Source organism: Bos indicus, chromosome 29, assembly GCF_029378745.1.
Source record: "Bos indicus isolate NIAB-ARS_2022 breed Sahiwal x Tharparkar chromosome 29, NIAB-ARS_B.indTharparkar_mat_pri_1.0, whole genome shotgun sequence".
NCBI classification, from domain to species: domain Eukaryota; kingdom Metazoa; phylum Chordata; class Mammalia; order Artiodactyla; family Bovidae; genus Bos; species Bos indicus.
Window position 1 is genome coordinate 8,421,481 of NC_091788.1, and position 17,716 is coordinate 8,439,196.

Sequence of the window (17,716 nt, forward strand, 5' to 3'; positions counted from 1 at the left end):
GAGCCTGGGGGGCTACAGGCCAGAGGGTCGCAAAGAGTCAGGCACAGCTGAAGTGACTTAGCACACATACGTGCATACTAGGTGATATAGAAAACCCAGCTTCTTGGGACTTCCCTGGTGGTCTAGTGGCTAAGACTCCTCACTTAGTTGGATTCCAACCTGTTTACCCAGCTCCCAGATTCTTCTTATAGATACTATCAATACTTCTATTCTACTACTTAAGGCTACGAATATGCCGACAGAACTTGATGCAAAGTTTTGTTAATTGTACTGATAGGGCTTCCCTAGCGACTCAGTGGTAAAGAATCCACCTGCAAAGCAGGAGACTTGGGGTTCAATCCCTGGGTCAGGAAGATCCCCTGGAAAAAGAAATGGCAACCCACTCCAGTATTCTTGCTGGGAAATCCCATGGACAGTGAAGTCTGGCAGACTTCAGTCCGTGGGGTCACAAAAGAGTTGGACACTAAGAGACACTTAGAGACTAATTGTAACATTTGTTACGATAACTTGTCAATTAGCTATTACCAGCTAATCAGTGGTATTATTCCTTTATATATTGACATCCCACTCAAAAATCATACATTTCCTTGCCCAAGTGTAGCATCTAGCTCTTTCACTACCATGCTCTCTTTCATCTGTAACTTCTGAGCCAGAATCTTCTTTCATAGCATTGCTTGCCAACATTCAAGCCCTGGCTCTCTGCAGAAAAATAAATCCTAAGAACACTTCAGATTCCAAATCTGATTCTGACTGTCCATAGTTACTTCTCCTCTTTTAGAAGGTATTGCAAAAATCACAAAGTAAAAAGCTTAGTGCTAGAAGCTAATTACTGTACATCTGCCACTGTCTTACTATATTCAGCAACTTACAACTCAATTCATTTATAATTGGGCTCCACATAGCTCCCGGTGATAGCTATTTTAGTATCAAGACTTAAAATTCAACTCAACAGTTATGCTCATCATTAACATTATGAAAATCCCCAGCTCCAACCATACATCCTAACAAAGAGCCAGTGGGAGCTAAGGTTTCAGCTTCTCAAACCTACATTTTTCTGTTTTCCATCTTTGGGGCTAGAATCATGCTGTATATATATCTTAGGTTTATTTCCATGAAGATATTTAAAAGATAAAAATATTTCTAAATGGTTACATTTATGTTTTGCCTAGCATATATATCTCTTATCCTAAAGAGAGAGATAAATAATGAAATTCTCATGAAAGCTGCATAATTATCTAGTTTGTCTCATTGAGATGTAATTAACATACTATATACAATACATATATGTACATACCTGTGAAATCATCACCACAGTCAAAATAAGCATATTCATTACCCACAGTGAACTCAATGCACCTTTGTAATCTTACCATTACATGGTAGAATGTAATCTACCATTCTCCATTTCAGGCAATCACTGATCTGCTTTCTGTCTCTAACATTAGATCAGATTGCATTATTTAGAATTTATATAAATGAATCACACATTGTGTACTCTATTTACACTTAGCTTAATTTTGGGGGGATTCATCCATGTTGTTATGCATATAAATAGTAGTAATAACACAAATAAAGCTTCTTTGATCAGTTAAGTATAAATCTGTGTATGGATGTATGCTTTTATTTCTCTTGAGTGGAATTAGTGAATTGTGGTAGCCCTATGCACAACGTTTTGTTATACATTTTACAACATCACCAGCCACAACTGGTGAGTAGATGTATGAGTCCCAATTACCCCACACTCTTGCCAACATTTGATATGACCAGGCTTTTTAATTTTAGCCATTCTAAATGGCATGCTGGGTTAACTCACTATAGTTTTCACTTGGCTTTCCCTAAGTACCAACAACTTTGATGAGATTTTCATGTTTATTCATCATCTGTATATCTTCTTTGGTAAAGTGTCTGCTAAAAGTTTTTACCCATTTTTTTTTTGCTGTTGTTGCCTCGTTTGTTCTATCGTTATTGAGTGTTGAATGTACTTTACATATTCTGCATAAAATTTCTTTATTAGATCTATGATTTGCAAATGTCTTTCCAATCTATGGCTAGTCTTTTCATTCTCTTGACTGTGTCTTGCAAGAAAGCAAGTCTGGTTTAATCAAAAGAGAGACAAGAGAGAAGACAAGTTATCTGCATTATAGATCCCACAGCCATAGAATAATGAAGATATATTATTTCTTAAAAACACAACTTGCCAAACTAAAATAAGGAAAAATAGAAAATATTAATAACTGTATTAATACTTTTACAGTTGTACAATACTGTACAATAACTGTACGAGTACTTTTACAGTTCAGAAAATATCCTCTTCCCAACTCATTTTATAAGGTTAATGTAATCCTGATAAAACATGTTTGAGGATATTTTTTAAAAATCCCTCATTAAACCAAAATTGAAAAAGACACATATACCCCAATGTTCATTGCCACACTATTTACAATAGCTAGAACATGGAAGCAACCTAGATGTCCATTGACAGATGAATGGATAAAGAAACTGTGATACATGTATATAATGGAATTCTACTCAGCCATAGAAGGGAACACATTTGAGTCAGTTCTAATGAAGTGGATGAACCTAGAGCCTATTGTACAGAGTGAAGTTATAAAGAGAAACAAATATTGCATATTGAAGCATATATATGAAATCTAGAAAGATGATTCTGATGAATTTATTATCAGGGCAGCAATGGAGAAGCAGACATAGAGAACAGATCTATGAACACAGGGGAAGGGGAGGAGGGAGAGGATGAGATGTAGGAGAGGGTAACAGGGAAATCTACAAAATGTTTGTAAAATAGATAGCCAATGGGAATTTGCTGTATGACTCAGGGGACTCAAACAGGGGCTCTGTGACAATCTAGAAGGATGGGATGGGGAGGGAGATGGGAGGGAAGGTTGGGAGGGAGGGGACGTGGGTGTACCTACGGCTGATTCTTGTTGATGTGTGACAGAAAGCCACAAAATTCTGTAAAGCAATTATCCTTCAATTAAAAAAGAAAGTGGCAAAAATTAAAAATCCCTCATTAATATAGGCACAAAAATATTGAACAATATAATGGCAAATGAAATCTAGCAATATACAAAAAGAATAATATATCATGACCAAGTGAGACTTACCCTCCAAGTTTGGACAGAGATTACAGAAAGATGCTAAAGAAGTCAGAAATATTTAGGAAAAATTAATTTTATTCATGAATTGGAAGAGTCAGTATTATAAAGTTGCTAAGTCTGTCCAATTTCATCTAGTCCAAATTTCAGCATTCGTAAATCAATTGAGTTAAGACACCAAATAAACAGAATAAAGGAAAAAAATATGATCACAGTAATAGGTGCAGAAAAAACACTCAACATAAATCAACACTCATTCATATTAAAAAGTATCTTTCAGCAAGGAAAAGATAGAAGAATATTTTTTCAATTTGATAAAGAATATCTACAGAAATTCTTCATTAACATCACACTTAATGATGCAATGTTACATGTCATTCTACAGTTGAGAATAGGACATGTTGATACATTTTCAGCATTTCTACTGAACATTGTCCTAGAGATTCTAGCCAGTACAATAAGTCAAGATAAAAACATAAAAGGTATGAAGATTGAAAGTGAAAGTCACTCAGTTGTGCCCAATTCTTTACGACCTCATGGACTATACAGTCCATGGAATTCTCTAGGCCAGAATACTAGAGTGGGTACCCTTTCTCTTCTCCAGAGGATATTCCCAACCCAGGGATCAAACCCAGGTATCCTACATTGCAGGCTGATTCTTTGCCAGCTGAGCCACAAGGGAAGCCCAAGAATACTGGAGTGAGTAGTCTATCCCTTCTCCAAGTATAAGTAAAACTGTCTTTATAATAGACAATATGATTCCTTACAGGGGAACGCCATAGCTACCCTACCCAAAACCTACTGCTTAGCAAAGACACAAGATACAAGTTCAATATCCAAACATCAACTGCATTTATATAGCAGGAAAAAAAAAACTGAAAAATGAAAATTAAAAAACAATACCACTTATAATAGCATTAAAAAGTATAAAATACTTTGGAATATATTTGACAAAAATGTGTGAGATCTCTATACTGTGGAGTATAAAACATTACAGACATATGCTATAGAAGACAAATAAATTTTGGAAAAATTGATTTTATTCATGAATAGGAAGATTCAATATTATGTAGTTGCCAAGTCTGCCCAAATTCATCTAGTCAAAATCTCAGCAGGCATGGCAAGACTAACATTTCTAAATGTTATCTAGAAATGCAAAGGACTTTGAATAAACAAAAGAATTTTGGAAATGAATAAGGAGGGAATAATTATACAAGCTGATTTCAAGATTTACTGAAAAGCTACAGTAATCAAGTCAGTGTGGTATATGTGAAGAGCACACAGGTAGATCAAAGAAGACAGACCAAAGATAGATTCATATATACACAATTAATTTATTTTCAAAAACACTTCCAAGGTATTTCCATAAGAAAATTACATTCTTTTTAACAAATATTACTGGAAAACCTAGAAATCAACATAATACAGATTGATCTTTGACTTTTAGCTCACATAAAAGGCAAAAATTTATTCAAGATGTATCACAGATCTAAGCATAAAAGATAAAATTATAAAACTGCTAGAGAAAGATGATGGAAAACATCTCCATATCCTTAGTGTAAGGCAAGTTACCTAAGATGTACAAAGCATCAGTCATGAAAGAAAAACTTGGTAAACTGAATTTCATCCAAATTCAAAACATCTGTTCTTCAAAATACACTGTTAAGATAATGAAAGATAAGCCACAGATTGGGGGGAAAAAAACCATAATCATATATTAAACAAAAAATGGAATTCAGAATATATAAAGAACTCCTATAATTTAATATTTTGAAAGTCAGACAAATTAAAGAGTGGGCAAAAGATTCAAGCAGGTGTTTCTCAAAGATATATGACTGTCCCAGAAAGACATGAAAAGATATTTAACATCATTAATTATCAGAAAAATAAAAAGTGAAACCACAATGAGATATCACATTACAGTCACTGAACATAACGTGAAGTCGCTCAGTCGTGTCCAACTCTTTGCGACCCCATGGACTGTAGCCTACCAGGCTCCTCTGTCCATGGGATTTTCCAGGCAATTGTACTGGAGTGGGTTGCCATTTCCTTCTCCAAGGGATCTTCCCAACCCAGAGATCGAACCCGGGTCTCCCATGTTGTAGACAGACGCTTTACCATCTGAGCCACCAGGGAAGTTAATTTTTCTAGTTACAGTCACTAGAATAATTAAAAAGATCAACAGTGCAAAATATTGGTGAGGATATGGAGCCACTGTAACTCTCCTAGGCTGCTTGCTGATGGGAATGCAAAAGAGATGCAGCCCCTTTATAAAATAATTTCATTAATCATACACTTGCTATATGACCTAGCAATTGGAGTTCTAGGTATATACTCAAAAGAAATGAAAACATGTGTTCACACAAAATAACGTTCATAGAAACTTTATTCATAATAGTCCCAAACTAGAAAAAATCCAAAACATCAATAAGTAAATGAATTTTAGAAGCATGGTAAATTCATGCAATAGACTGAGTAATAAAACAAAACCAAAATAACCCCCACGGCATCATGAATGAATCTCACAAACATTATGGTGAGTGAACAAAGCTAGACAAAAAAGAGTGGCTACATGATTTCAGTTACATGAAATTCTAGAACAGGCAAAACTTAGTAGAAATGTTAGTAGAAATCAGAACCTCATTTGAGGGGAGAAAGAGTAGAGGCTGGAGTGATTGAGTGCATAGAGGACTTTCCTAGGTGATAAAAATCTTGTTTGGGGTCGTGGCTATACCAATGTATTCATTTGTGAAAACTCATTTAACTGTGTACTTAATAAAGATCTGGCACATCACCTTATGTAAATCATATCTCAGACATATTTTTAAGGGCTTTTTAGGCAGGAGGACAGCTTTTGCAAAGACTCCCAAGGGAAAAAAAAGTACTGCAAAGTGGTTTATAAATTACTTGCTGGATGTTTAATGGCCAATTTTAATCCTCTCTACCGTGTGTGTTTTAATCCTTTCTAATCTGCCCCTTTGACTTATACACTCAATAGAGGCTCTCTGCAGGCTCACCATATACCTATATGGTGTGGGATAGCATAAATGTTTAGGAGTTGGACTCTGGAACCATGAACCGTGGATTCAAATCCCAGCAACATCTCCCCTCTAGTTAATTAGCTGTGAAAGTCTGCAAATATTTGATCTCTATATATTTCTATTTTCATTTCTCTAAATTGGAGATGATGAGAGTACTTCCCTTCTAAGTTTGAAGGGATTACATGGGTTAATACATGCAAAATATTTAGTGCCCATCATATAAAAAATATTAATTAATACTGATGACAGAGGCTCTGCCTCTTTTACTCACCATCACTTCCTGATACTTAGTAGATTCGCAGTTGATATTTACTAGTTGGCAATAAAAAGAAAAGAGGTCTGATTGTTAGATCTAGAAAACAAACAAGTGGCCAAGACTCTTCCACAGCCTCTGGGCTAGAAAAGGATCTGTTTCTAGTTCTGGCATTTTGCCTGCAGATGGAAGCTCCTCAACAACACCCCTAGTAGCACATTCACTGGAATCTTGCCTTTTGTGCAGCTACAGAAGTAGAGCTAGTTCATCCTAAGGTCCATGCAGAAAATAGAGGGACAAATAAGTTTAACCTCAGCAAATTTATCATGCTCACCCAACACTGAATAATACTTGGAAATTAAAACAAGTTCCTGTGCAAACCTCATTGGCTATGACAAAATTATTTTTATTCATTTATTCAAAATAATATAGCATAAATCACACACTCACTGTGGCCTCTACCTCTTCCGGGCTTCCCTGGTGGTTCAGACAGCAAAGAATCTGCCTGCAATGCAGGAGATCAAGGTTTGGTCCCTGGGTCAGGAAGATCCCCTGGAGAAGGGAATGGCAACCCACTCCAGTATCCTTGTCTGGAGAATCCCATGGACAGAGGAGCCTGGTGGGCTACAGTCCATGGGGTCACAAAGAGTTGGACACGATTTTGCAACTAAACTACCACCAACACTACCCCTCTTCTTAGGTAACAGGGTTAATCATAAACAGTATTTTCCAAGAAAATTCTCCATGTGTATAAGTTGCCCCATGGGCTCATCATAAGTCCTCTAACCATTGTGCCAGCCTGCTTCTCAGAGCCTGATCCCAAGGGAACCAGTCTCCTGACTCAGAAACTGTCACAGTCTAAAATTCACTAACCTATTCAAACCACCTGTCTGCAGGAATGGAAAACTCAGACTCAGAGAGGGGAAGAGTCTTGTCCAAGGCCACACAGGTTATTTTCATTCAACCAACAGAGATGTCAAGTAAACATGTGTAGTGTGACAAGTACAGTGAATCCCTTAGTTATGGATGCATTCTCTTCCAAGAGTGTGTTCATAAGGGCAGTTTGTTCATAAGTCCAACAAAGTTAGCCCAGGTACCCAACTAACACAATCGGCTAACACTAACTAGTTAACTAATTGGCTAACTAACACCATATGGTATACTACTGTAGTAGGTTTGTAATGCTTTCACACAAGTAATACATAAAAAAACAAGCAATCGCAAAAAAAGTAAAGAAAACATTTTTAATCTTACCGTACTTTGAAAAGTGCAGTAGCACAGTACAACATCTGGCTTACAGGGGCTGGCATCAAGTGAACAGGCAAGAAGAGCTACCGATTGGAGGCGGTGGGAGATGGGAGAGCTGAAGGATTGTCAGCAACAGAGATGGAGGGCAAGCTGCAATTTCGCTTGTGCCTGACGTTGATGAAACCCATATTTGCATCCTTGAAAGTTCACAATTTGAAGGTCTGTATGTGGAGGACTTAGTGTATATACCTTGTTTTGGACACACTCTGGAGCTCCAGGAAAATGAGAATTGGTCAGAGTCTAAGGTGCCAGCCTTCCTTCTTGGGTCCCTTCCTCCTTTTCACAGCGACTCAAAGGAAGAGAAGCAGAAAGGGTGTCTTTGTAAGAAGACCAGGAGGAGCTTGGAGTGGATTAAACTGAAGATAATTCAGTAAACTCCCTAAGTCGTTTCTATGATGGGTTGCCTGGGATTTACTAACCTTCATGTGTCCCTGGATGGCTAATAGGATGTTCTGTCCTCCCATGGTGGGTGAGGGGCTCAGTTAATAGAATAGAATTTTATATCTAATAAATGGAATGAAACTTGCAAAACGGATGTAATGGAAGGGGATGGGCTGAGCTGGGATGGGATAGGATGGACTGGGGGAGCAGGGCAAGGGACTCCATTACCCTGGATTGAATGAAATCAGGTAGAATCCCATCCGTGGGGAGTGAGCAGGAAGCTGTATTCATCCATCCACACTCTCACTTCTCCCTTTGCGGCAAGAACCACCAGGAGGCCGGCAGACGTCTGTGGCAAGAGATGGCTTCACGCACCATGGTGACCTGTCAGCCTGAAGTAACAGCCCATGGGGTCCACTAGTCCCAACCAGAGAGCTGGACTAAGTCTCAGACGTCTAATATGTCCAAACCAACACAGACGAGGACACCAGATACAGGGAAGGAGAAACGCGCTTTGCTGGGTCTCCATGGTGGAGCCCGTGCTACACGGGCTCGTCTAGTTGGTGGTCCAGTGGTTAAGAATCCACCATCCAAGGCAGGGGATGTGGGTTCGATCCCTGGCCTGGGAACTTAGGTCCCACATGTCCCCAACACAGTATTCTTTACTTGAAGAAAACAAACCAGCCAATTCTCCACATCCTGAAAAGAGAGAGTGTGGAAGGATGGGCTTAGGATGGAGTCTGGGACCTGGTCCAATTTCTTCTGGAACTAAGCCTGAGGAGAGCACCACTGCTTGATTCTGTGCCAGGATCTCTGTAAACCTGAAACCTAAGGCTGTGGTTCATCATTATCTCAGCGAGCACCACCCTCACTTCAAAGTCTGCAGGCTCTTTTTGCTGCTCCTTTGACGACGAGCGCAGCTCCGTGCGGGGAAATCACTTCCATCTACACAGAGGCAGAAGGGCAGCCCTCCAGGGCACAGTGATTGGAGTCAAGGCAACTTCAGACAAAAGACCACTTTGCTTCTGCTGCAGTTCCTCATGTCAGAAGATTTCCGATCCTTTGTGATTCAGAGTACTCAGAGCAAAATGTGTGGCAGCACAGGCTTTCACCACCCTCCTTTCAACCTCTGTGTTCATGGGCCAGCTCACTCATGGCCTGATCTACCTGTCTTGTTTTGGGTTCTTCTCCATAAATCTCAATAAATCCTGTGCCTACCCTGTTCTCCCTAATTTTCCTAACTGCTAAGCCCCAGATCATAATATACGAGGAATACATGTTAATGTCCTTATGTCGCTTCTTCACAGAGCAAAAGAAAGTCAATCCCTGGGGTGCCATAGCATTACATGCTGGAAAGCGCTGCAATGGGAGACGATGACTCTGTTAATGGTTTGACTTTATGTTGGTGGTTTTCTGTGGGAACGAAATAGGGCAGCAAATTGGAGGACTGGGCTTCTACTCACAACTGCACATTGACAACTTAGAGGCTGGCGAAGCCACTCTCTGTAACCTGTTAGATCCTATGCCGTCATTCAGTCATTGGACAATGCTGCTGAACGACTGCCTTCGTGTATCAGGAACTGTCCTGGCCGCAGGGGAGTGAGGTGATACGGACATCCAGCACACAGAGTGGCATGTGGGAGCTATTCCTCACGTGGCAGAGCCTTTTATGACTGTTACATTCACTATTATTGTCGACTCTGCTCATGGCCTTCCCTCTCCTTAAGGCCAAGGGTTATTCTCATCTGAGGCTGACAACAGTGACCTTTTCAACACTGAACATTATGTTAGGTGGGCTTCTCAGGTGCTGCTAATGGTAAAGAACCCTCCTGACAATGCAGGAGACATGACGAGACATTGGCTCCATCCCTGGGTCTGGAAGATCCCCTGGAGGAGGGCATGGCAACCCACTCCAGTATTCTTGCCTGGAGAATCCCAGGGACAGAGGAGTCTGGTGGGCTACAGTCCACAGGGTTGTAAAGAGTTGGACACATCTGAAGTGACTTAGCATGCACACAAGCATTATGTTTGAAAAGACCCTGATGCAGGGAAAAATTGATGGTGGGAGAAGAAGGGGACAACAGAGGATGAGATGGTTGGATGACATCATTGACTCAATGGACATGAGTTTGAGTAAACTCCAGGAGTTGGTGATGGACAGGGAGGCCTGGCGTGCTGTGGTTCATGGGGTCACAAAGAGTCGGACGTGACTGAGTGACTGAACTGAACTGAACTGAAGCATTATGTTAGGTGAGATACTTCCTTCTAGACTCAGTGAATCATGGTTTTCAGATCTTCTAGAGAGTCACGGAGAAACCGTTTATTTGGAGCATGACTACAGTTCATCAGAATCAAGCTAAGGAGGTCTTTTTTACACCTATCTAGGCCTTCTAATGCTGGGCTGGAAGAGGCACAAGCTAGAATCAAGATTGCCGGGAGAAATATCAATAACCTCAAATATGCAGATGACACCACCCTTATGGCAGAAACTGAAGAGGAACTAAAAAGCCTCTTGATGAAAGTGAAAGTGGAGAGTGAAAAAGTGGGCTTAAAGCTCAACATTCAGAAAACGAAGATCATGGCATCTGGTCCCATCACTTCATGGCAAATAGATGGGAAACTGGAAACAGTGTCAGACTTTATTTTTCTGGGCTCCAAAATCACTGCAGATGGTGATTGCAGCCATGAAATTAAAAGACGCTTACTCCTTGGAAGGAAAGTTATGACCAACCTAGATAGCATATTCAAAAGCAGAGACATTACTTTGCCAACAAAGGTTTGTCTAGTCAAGGCTATGGTTTTTCCAGTGGTCATGTATGGATGTGAGAGTTGGACTGTGAAGAAAGCTGAGCGCCAAAGAATTGATGCTTTCGAACTGTGGTGTTGGAGAAGACTCTTGAGAGTCCCTTGGACTGCAAGGAGATCCAACCAGTCCATTCTAAAGGAGATCAGTCCTGGGTGTTCATTGGAAGGACTGATGCTAAAGCTGAAACTCCAGTACTTTGGCCACGTCATGTGAAGAGTTGACTCATTGGGAAAAACTCTGATGCTGGGAGGGATTGGAGGCAGGAGGAGAAGGGGACGACAGAGGATGAGATGGCTGGATGGCATCACCGACTCGATGGACATGAGTTTGAGTGAACTCTGGGAGTTGGTAATGGACAGGGAGGCCTGGCGTGCTGCGATTCATGGGGTTGCAAAGAGTTAGACACGACTGAGTGACTGAACTGAACTGAACTGAGGCCTTTCTTCCCCAGAATTTGCTAACTCCCCTCAGGTTCGTAAGTTATCTTTTCTATTGCCTCCCTGACATTTGACTCCAGTAAACTGAGAAGCAACAACATCTTGGAAAATGGAGTCTTTCTTGTCAAAGTAAATCAGGTCAAAAAAGCACAAAAAGCAAAAGAAGCCTGAAAGTAATGGGAAAGCATGAATGCCTTTTGTCATCTTTGCCAGTTATCACCAATCCAATGTTGACCTCCCACGCATTAAGCTTTTCTTCCAGATGACACAAAGACTCCACCTAGCTATTTTCAGTCTCTTTTGGCAGCTTTCATGGAGGTTTCTAGCTCCTGCTGATGCACACTAGAGCTCAAAAGTCCTATGCACCTTGGCAAAGCTACAAAGATAACTGTGCAATGTCAACAAGTCAGGCTTCAGTTGAGGCCCGGCCTGTGGTCCCACCTGCTTTCCTGCTTAATAGAGTTGGTCCTGAGCCATGGTGGGAAGTAAAACACAGCTTCAAGTGATCTACCTTCTTCTAGCAAAGTAGACCTTGTGGGTATCTTCTCAAACTTTGGGGAAATTAAAGAAAAATGGCTACAGGTCTTTTGACAATCCCGCCATCAGAGATGGGATCTGAGTCCTCTCCCATTAAATCTGGGCAAGTTTGTGACTTCAGTTCAGTTCAGTTCAGTTCAGTCATTCAGTCATGTCCGACTCTTTGCAAGTCCATGAATCGCAGCACGCCAGGCCTCCCTGTCCATCACCAACTCCCAGAGTTCACCCAAACTCATGTCCATTGAGTCGGTGATGCCATCCAGCCATCTCATCCTCTGTCGTCCCCTTCTCCTCCTGCCCCTAATCCCTCCCAGCATCAGAGTCTTCCCAATGAGTCAACTCTTCGCACGAGGTGGCCAAAGTATTTGTGACTTACTTGTAACCAATAGAATGGGACAGACAGAGGCTTGGAGACTTCTGAGGCTCGGTCAGCAGAGGTGACACTGCCTTGTTCACTGGGATGCTCACTCTTGGATCCCTGGGGTTTCACAGAAGATGTGCAATTCCCCTGAGGCTGCCATAGTGTTAGCAAGTCCAGGCCACTTGGAGGAGCCACACATGGGTTTTCTGGTCCACAGCACCAGCTGAGGTCCAAGCTGGCAGCCGTCATCAACTGGCAGATGTGGAGGTAAAGATGCCTTCCTATTAACCCAGTCCCAGACATAAACTCACCCTAGCTATTTAGGGGTGAGACAAGGCATTCCCACAGTGCCTTGTCTGGGATTTCTGACCCACGGACTCCATGGGCGTAATATTAATAAAATGGTCATTTTCAGCTACATTTGCATTAATTTGTTAGCAGCAAAAGTAACCCCTTATTTACAAAATAAAAACAGACTAACAGATTTTGCAAACAAACCTGTGATTACCAAATGCAACAACATGGTGTGGGGGATGGGAGGCGGGGTTCATGCTAAGTCGCTTCAGTCGTGTCCAACTCTTTGTGACCCCATGGACCATAGCCCGCCAGGCTCCTCTGTCCATGGGATTCACCAGGCAAGAATACTGGAGTGGGTGGCCACGTCCTGCTCCAGGGGATCTTCCCAACCCAGGAATCAAACCTGCATCTCTTATGTCTCCTGCGTTGACGTGCAAGTTCTTTACCTCTACTGCCACCTGGGAAGCCCGAATTAAGAGCTTGGGATTAACATAAACACTGTACTTTATATAAAATAGATAGCCAACAAGGACCTACTGTATAGCACAGGGAACTCTACTCAATATTCTGTAAGAAATTGTATGGGTAAGAATCTTAAAAAGAGTGCATATATGTAAAATTGAATCTCTTTACTGTACACCTGAAACTAACACAACATTGTAAATCAATTATACTCCAATATTTTTTTCATAAAGAGCACTTAGGACAAACAGTTGTAAATAGGACTTAAAGTCAAACAGGCCTGCATATATGTGAGTTCTAGCTCTACCCCACTACACAGAGTGCATGAGTGTTACCTCGCTGGACCTGTTTCTGGTCTGTAAAATACTGACAATAAAACTCCCAATAGTGTTTTTGTGAGGAATTAATGAAAGTGTATGGAAATTGTATTATTCTTCCCATGGTGTGGTACCCATTTCCCTGGGCTACCCTTCCTTCCTCTCAGAGATGACAAGCGAACCGTTCATCAGCCATTGCTGTCAAAGGTGCTAATAAAACTAATACATTATCTTTCATCTGAAACCTAATTCATTATATAAATACAAAGCAGCTGAAGGCCATGTTTGCTCGGAAGAGAACTAAAAAGAAAAAGGGTTTTCCTTTTCCTGGCTGACGGACAGGAGGGACTTTCAATCAATCCTGAGATTTGTACCATGATTCTAATTAGAAGCCCGCTGAAAGCCAGTTTCATATGGACTCTGCAGTGCTTCTCAAAGTTCTCAAAGTTCAGTGAACACGGGAATCAACTGGGGATCTAGTTAAAATGCTGATTTCAGCTCAGTGGCTCCTGTGTGGAGCCTGAGATCCTGTCTTCCTAACGACACGCCAGGTGCTGACCTACCTACAAGGCTTTGAGAGCAACGTCCTAAATGACTATCTGAAAGGCTAGTATCGATTTTTCCATACATTACTCCACCGCCCCCCCGTTCTGCAATAATTCATTCTCAACGTCGCTCCAACTAGTGTGACTTGAGGTTGCCAAATCCAGAATGTGCCTTCTTATAAGAGCAGCTCACCTGGCCTCAGGGTTTCTACGAGTCATGGCCATCTTCACCCAGCCTTTGTGAGGGTCCTGAAAGTGAAAAGTGAAAGTGAAGTCGCTCAGTCGTGTCCGACTCTTTGCGACCCCATGGACTGTACCCTACCAGGCTCCTCAGTCCATGGAATTTTCCAGGCAAGAATACTGGAGTGGGCTGCCATTTCCTTCTCCAGAGGATCTTCCCAACCCAGGGATTGAACCCAGGTCTCCTGCATTGCAGGCAGACGCTTTACCATCTGAGACACCAGGGAAGCCCTACAATGCCCAAATGTTTTCTCTCCAATTTCTCATGCAGTCCTTACAAAAAGCTGGTGATCTGGGATGATCCCACCCTTTCTTGGTTGGGAGAGAGTGAAGGAGAGACTGTGATGCAGAACTGGAGTCAAGGTATTCTAACTTCAGGTGTAGTGGGTCTCCCCCTCGGCTACGGCACCCTAGGGGAGCAACACCACAGAGGGGCAACTGTCTAACACACCACAGCTCACTCAAGTTTACCAGGCTCTGTGTTGGCCGCTCTTGGGAAGATATATGTAAGAAAATACAACAGATTTATCTCTGCTCTCTTATGTAACTTAGTGATATGGGGCAAGAAGAGAAACATGTATTGAGCATTTACTATGCCCTGAGTGTTTTGCTATGAACTTTTCCTGCATTATACATTGTAATACTCCTAAGACATCCCAAGAGAGAGGCTATTAACCTTGCTTTGGACATGAGGAATTGGAGCCTAAAAGGAGTTAAGTGAATTTGCTCAAGCTCGTGAAGGAAGAAGTGATGGAACAGGCTGCAAGGTGGGTGCGTCTGGTTGTAAAGTCACCCTTTTAGGACCTCTTATTTCCAGGTATAATGTTTTATTGAATAAGTCCTACAATCAGTGAATTTGCGCAGATTTGATGGAATAGTTGATTTATTGACAGACTAATTGACAGAGCTGGTTGGGGGGTGTCAATATATCTTTTGACCAAGTCAGCCCACAGTTTCCTATGACTTCCATGGGTCCAAATTGCTTATCATGGATGGGGCTCAGAGCTCTGGCAAGATGATCTCACTTTTGGGGGTTGGTTCCTAAATGCAGGGAGTCTGTATATTAAAACTTTCCTCAGATTTGAGTCTTGGTATATTCCAACCAGGACTAAGATTCTCAACCCAGCAAAAGGTAGGGAGAACAACTTTAGCCCAGGATTAAATAGAAAACCAGACGGGATTCATCAAAGTTAAATACAAGATGGCAGCTTGCTGTGGGACCTTCAACAGCAAGGAGCAATGGGGTAGCTAGTGGCCTTATTTATGCCAAGTTTGCCTGTGGATCTTTCCTTGGCTCACTGTCTTCAGTTTCAAGGGAGAGATTCAAGCAAGCTTAAGATGAGAAGGGTTGGTTATAAGGAATTGGGAGGGCAATGAGGAGAAACAGAGCTGAGCCACATAGGAACCGGAAAATCAGTGAGCTGCTACCCTCTTGATCCATCCAAACTGCTGCTCTCTGGAGACATGTGGCCTCTTGTACTGCTAGAAATTGATTGCATTCTTCTTTATTCGTTTTCTCCCTGGACCATCTTCTCTGCGAGGCTCTTCCTTCATGAAATCTCCTAATACCAGTTTGCATGGACCACTGCGTTGCCATGGTGCTGACTGTTTGCAACTTGACCTTTCAGCTCCCCTGCCCATGGCCATCTGACAACCTCTGGATCTCTTGGTTTAAGTTCTGAAAACAGAATCTGATATTCATTCAGGGCCAGTTGTGCCTGAAAATCGAAGTCACTTCAAACAATCATCATTCTGTTCTTTCTGGACTCAAGAGTGGCAGAAGGGTTTGGGGAAGCACTTCCAAAAAAAAGAGAATGACATTAACAGACTCCCCAAATATATTTACTACTTTCTGAGAGGAAGGGGTTAGAAACAGCCTCGATAGAATCTAGCCTAAAACTTCCAACAAGCATAAACAGAACAGAAAAATAAGGTTCTAGCGCTCCCTCAACTGTTTCTATTTTATGATTTTTTTTTCCCTCTTGTGCAAAACCACCTTTCATGTGAAATATAGGTCTCACTCACAACTCACACACCCAAGCCTGGGTTTGAATGCCAGTTGGGTGTCCCACAAGCCCCCATTCATCAGTAAAATGATGACCTCTCCCCTGACCTTCTAGAATGGTGAGGACTTGCTCTATGTGCCGGGCACTGTGCCCAGCACTGCAGACTCTGTCTGTGCCTGAAAAGCCAGTATCATGTTAGGGGAGCCAGACCAGTTCAAACAGATGTCTATTTGACCACAGAGCTTTCAAAGTATTGTCAGATGATTCCCTATTTTCGGTGGAGCAATGGGACTCCAATATTAGGATGCACAGGAATCTCCTGGGGGCTTCTTTAAATGCAGGGTCCTAGACTCACCCCAGGTATACTGAGCAGAAGTTCTGGGGTTGAAATCCAGGAATCTGTGCTCTAAACAAGCCCCCAAGAAATCTCAGAGTGCAGGGTTTGAGAACTACTGTTCTATCTCATAGGAGTTATGGTTGAGGCTCATGGATTCATGAGTCATGGATTCAAGAGGCTCCCTGCATAAAGGAGCTAGAGATGGCACCCCTGATATGACATTGAGTTGAGTGAGTCCCAAATGTGTCTGCCAGGAAGAGAACTCTAGGCAGAGGAAATGCAAAAGCCCAGAATCATGAAAATCATGGTAATCTCTGGAGAGGGGGATGGGGGAAGCAGAGAATAGATGTTCCATCTAATTGGAACATCAAAGGGTAGTAGTATATTAGACCAGAGGCAAACTAGGAAAGCCAAGTATGCAAGGCTTAAAAGTAAAAGTTTCCAGGGGTCCTTTAAAACAGTTTCTCTGTATTTTCTTTTAATACTGTAGGGGAGGAGCAATAATTTTCCCTCTACCCTTCTAGATCCTTGGCTGAAACTCCCCTATAATTAAAGGCAGATTAACAAGAGAAGAACAAAGAGACATTTAATAACATGTATAGCTCCTGTACTCATGGGAGAACCCAGTAAAACTGATTAACTCTTGAAATGGTCCAAACCACCACCTTAAGTACCATCTCCAGCTAAAGACAAGAGACAGGTTGAACGCATTCCTTCTCCACTGATACATTTCTAGAGATTCAGTCATTCTTATTTTCTGGGTACCAAGAGGAAGACACCCTTACAAATGGAGATTTCACTTGTAAATGTTTCTTGTTACTGTTGTTTAGTCACTAAGCCCTATTTGACTTTTCTGACCCCCATGGACTGTAGCCCTCCAGGCTCCTTTGCCTATGGGATTTCCCAGGCAAGATTACCAGAGTGGGTTGCCACTTCCTTCTCCAGGGCATCTTCCCAGACCAGGGATCGAACCCACATCCCCTGCACTGGCAGGCAGGTTCTTTACCACTGAGTCACCAGGGAAGCCCTTACAAAAGGGTGGCTTCTTTACTCAGAGCTTCTCCAATAGTCAGCTATTTCTCAAAAATAATCAAAGTGATTCTTATGCCAAAGAGGTACATTTTGAGGTGGCAAATTCTATCCCCCTTCCATATCATTTCTCTGAACTTTACCTTTCCTGCCATCGCCCCGGCCAATGAAAGGCCTCCAAAATCTCAGAGGAACTGCTCAAGTAACATGATGGTTGAAACAATATGGAGACAGAGGGAGCTGGTT